Genomic DNA, 4,756 nt, shown 5'->3' with positions numbered 1-4,756 from the left:
TTCCAACTTTAGATACCCCCACAGGATTAATTGGTCAACTATTACCTCAGTTAGGCATGATAGAATGGCTGTTTCTCATTTATCAGTCTCGACATAATATTACCACTTATATTACAGCTCTATGCCAACTTATTATTGAAGGACATGAGAGGACTCAACAACTTTTTGGCCATGATCCAGCCATCATTCATGTCCCGCTTACCCAAATCTATTTACAACAGCTGTCCAGTCAGTCTCTGGAATTTCAGTGTGCTATCACAGACTTTGTTGGCAAAATACAAATTAGCCAGCCCTCAGACAAATTAGTACAAAACCTCCCAATTCTTAATATTCATCTGAAAGAGAAAATTTGTAAGACCCTTATTCCCAAAGCAAGGACTGTTTTTATTGATGTCTCAGGAAAAACAGGGAAAGCCACCATCACCTGGCAGAAAAATGAGGAATGGAAACACTGTATTTCTTCTGGTCATGTTTCCACTCAATGGGCCAAGCTCTCAGGACCCATTATGGCTCTCCAACAGTGGCCTGACTAGCCCATAAATCTGGTTTGATACTCTGGTTGTACTGTATTGTATATACTCTCCTTCATATAGACCTGGCTCTCCTTAAGGGGTCAGTTGAACCCCCTCTACTCAGCCTGTTTTTAACCTTGAGAACTTTGCTAGATAAAAGGGAACATATTCTGTTTGTTACTCATATGCATTCCCATACAGGCCTCTTTGGTTCTATGTCTGAAGGCAATGCCCGAGCTGACACTCTAGTGATCGTATTAGATACCTTTCAATAGGCTGTTGCCTCCCATCAGTTTTTTCATCAAAATAGTCACACACTTCACAAGGAGTTCAAACTCCCATGTTCTCAAGCCAAACAAATTATTAGAGAATGTCCAGGTTGCCAGGCCTTAGGTAAGGAATTGCCCTCTATCGGAATTAATCCTAGAGGTTCAGAGCCACAAGTAATCTGGCAAACTGACATCATCCATTATCCCCCTTTTGGGAAGTTTAAATTGATCCATGTCTCTACTGATACTTTCTCTGTAGCATTATGTACTTCTGCTCTTACGGCCAAATCAGCAAAAAACATCCAGACCCTTTGGCTTGAGGCTTTTAGCCATCTGGGCTGTCTACAACAAGTTAAAACTGACAACGTACTTGGGTATACAGCCTGATCGACTCAAGATTTTCAACAAAGATGGGGAATTCAACACAGAACAGGCATCCCTTATAATCCCACAGGTCAAGCAATGTTGAATGTGCCCATCATACTTTTGAAACTCTTCTTAACAAACAAAAAAGGGGGAGCCAGGAAACCACTCCCAGAAATCTCATAATGCTGGCCATGTATACTTACAGTTTTCTTAATTGTGATAATTCTTTTAATACACCAATCAAGAAACATTTCAATTGACAAAAGGTAGATAATAAGGGGCTCCATCCCTTAGTGTCATAAAGAAATCCTTTGGAGAGAAAAATGGGAGGCGCTGATTGAATTGTTACTGTGGGGAAGATGGTATGCTTGTGTTTCAGTTCCTAAAGGTCCTTTGTGGCTACCTTCTAAAAGGGTGAAACAGAAACCATGCCATGGGAGACTGACCCCACCAACACTTGTGGACAATGCAGAATGAGAGGTTCCAGCATCTCGACGACCTGACTAACCAGCTGTCCCAAGTGGTTGTAACCAAACACCGATGTCGAATCTGAGCCCGTCACCAGAATTGGGAGAAGCAGGCCAGAGAGACCACTCCACTACTTGAACCCAATGTGGGGAGACTTAAAAATTCTTAATAGCAAGGTTGAAGATGTCATGGAGGATGTAGGGGTACAAGACACTCCTGAAAATCAATTTCTAGCCTACTTGTCAGTAGTGTCCTCTAATTCTATCAAAGCTGGGTTGATACTTGTTCTGTTAGCTTGTTTTGGAGGCTTGGGCCTTGCTACTGAAACTCAGCATATTTACTGGAACCATATCCTTGATCCACCCATATTTAAGCTCCATACCTGGTGGAATTCAGAGCCTCCTTTATCTAGCAATGATACCAAATGGACAGGAGGTGCTTGGCTCCCACCGGACAGTTCTTTAGAGGAAAAACGATATTGGTTATCCATCCCTACAAATACTGTCTATGTGTCAGAACATTGGCCTGCTTGTTTTTCCACATTATCTGACATTCTGTGTTACCTGTAACCTTTAAATGGTATGCACATGCCATTGACATGTGCAAGGAATTTCAAGCTAATATCTCCCTCATAGGAGCCATAGACTTCAAAGGAGAAAAGGATGGGAACAATAGTAACCACGCAGACATAATCCTTTGTAAAATTAAGACAAAAACTACTGAGCCTGTCACTTGGTCATTGTGTAGAGATCAACAGCCCTCACTCATTGATATTCCTAACCCCCATTAACAGCTGAAAACTGGGGTGCAAAGTGGAAAGTGTGTGCTAGTGTGGGTTCTACCACTGTTCCTGACAAACCTAATACTGTATACTGGAGTATGGGATGGCATGGTGGGGGAACTGGAGCTCCTATTATAAGAGTCACATCCCCGAACCACACTAGTCCTTGGCATACTAATACTTGGGAAATGGGTCTTCCTTTCATAGAATGCCTTCTAGGACACTTTCAGTATAAAGAAGAGTCACATCCCAAAAGAGGTTTTTATATTATAGATAATGTTAGTAGTTCCTGAGTTACTGTATATACTTCTCACCCCTATCTTTTTCTAGCCATCCCAGGGATACCTCATTTAACCTATAACAATAACTCTAAGCTATTTAGTCTCTATACTTCTCCTGGCTCTGTGCTAGCTGTCTCACCCACACTAATGTTACTTAACTCCGTATCACTATCGTTTTTGTAGTTCACAGACAAACAGAAACCTGGCTGCCAGTTAATGTTACCCATGAATGGGAAGATCCAGGAAGCCTGGCTGCCCTCAACTGTGCTCTCTCTCAAGTGAGGGTTCAGCACTTCTCAGGAACTCTCATTGCTTGTATTATTTCTGCTATCATTATAGATGCCTCTGTTGCAGTGGCTGCCACTGCTATGGCTGAATCCATCCAGAATGCTCACACTGTTGATGCCTTCCTCAACAATACAACTCAAGAAATTATCCAACAAACATGCATTGATTAAGAGATTGTTGCCAGGTTCTCAGCTATAGAGTCTGCAGTAGTGGCTGGGAAAATGGCAGGATGCTCTTGTCACTCACCAACTACTCACTTGTGATCTAGGGCTCTCCAACCTGTGTGTCACTCCCCTGAAGTTGAACTGGAGTCAGCATTCATGGGAGGAGGTCTGACATCACTTGCAAGGTATCTTTTCCTCCAATATCAAAGGACAAATCAATGAACTCCAGCTTGAGCTATGCCAGCAGCTTCAGGACATTAAATAACTCACTGAGCAGGAGGTCTTTCAGACCCTGCATGACAATTTACAATGGCTAAATCTGAAAACTTGGTTTGAAGGACTGAATTTGCTTGTCTGGGTCATAGGGGCTATAGGATGCCTCCTAACCATTGTGGTCTTTTGTGCCTTGGAATTCATATACAAATTGTTTTCCAGGGATTGTGTATGTGAAGAGCAAGTGGCAGGCTTCATTGGACTTACCACTGTGTCTGCCATAACAAACAAAAAATGGGGAGATGTTGGGGACCGCTCTGTGTGGTTTCAGAGATTGTAACCCCATGAAAACAAGCTCTGAAAGAGGCTGGTAAGTCTCCCTGGAAAAGCAGGTCATAATGTGGGTGGCAGGCATGGCATGACTTGATTAAAAACTGAGGGTTCCATGGGAATCAGGCCTAAAATGTACATTTTTGTCCTTTGAAGCCATCTCTGCTCAGCAATAAGCCCTGTTGGTATAACCCAGATGTCTGAGTTCAAGGCATAAGGAGTGAAACTCCTTATTTCATGATATACTCCTTTACAGCCATCTGGCATTTACATGTCTCACAGACCCCAACCTGAAAGGATTTCTGTGTCTCTTCAATTGTCATCTATAGATAGTATTAGTTTTTTATGACTATAGCCTTGTTAGACATTGATTGATAAGCTATACATGTGTGCTATATCCCCCTGCACTTCTCAACCCTAATAAAAGCCATGTTGGAGAAGGGCTCAGGGCATTCTCCACTAGAGGGAATCTCCACCCATTTTCCTGCTGGAGCAACAAGATTGTATCTGGGACAACTCTTTATTCTCATCTGCAGCAACCTGGGGAACTTTGCTGGATGGAGTTCCCCACACAGTATGAGACATGAATGTGTACTGCTGCTCTCTCAGGTTAAACAAAATACCTAGCCTGTGCCAGGAGGGCCCCAACAATTTTCAGGAAGGCTGTATCTAGAGGGTGGAAGGTCATTTTATCCATTTCTTTATAAAGCTACACAGGTCTACTGAGTGACCTCATGTGTCAGAGTTGAGCTGGAACCTGAGGCTGCACAGAAACAGTGAGGCCAGCATCATCTTTCCTAGGTGGGAAAGTAGGAGGAAAACTTGTATAACCTTTGAGGTACCATGGACTAAGGTTGAGTTGGATTTGAAACAGTGACTTGAGTGAACATTTCATTCTTCTACCCTCACAATCCAGGACTGAAGGACAGACAAGCAATGGTTCATTTAACCTATGACTCATGTGTGACCCTGAGTAAGTCCTGTGCATCTTGAAAGCTTCTGAGAGATGAAAAGGGGAAGGGGAAAATGTGCCAGCGAGGCTTAAACCTAATATTAACCCAAACTATCTAATCCTAACCCTGTA

The sequence above is a fragment of the Phyllostomus hastatus genome, unplaced genomic scaffold, assembly GCF_019186645.2.
Source record: "Phyllostomus hastatus isolate PE091 unplaced genomic scaffold, TTU_PhHast_1.1 phas_contig_41, whole genome shotgun sequence".
Classification (NCBI taxonomy): domain Eukaryota; kingdom Metazoa; phylum Chordata; class Mammalia; order Chiroptera; family Phyllostomidae; genus Phyllostomus; species Phyllostomus hastatus.
Note: the sequence above shows the minus strand (reverse complement) of the source record.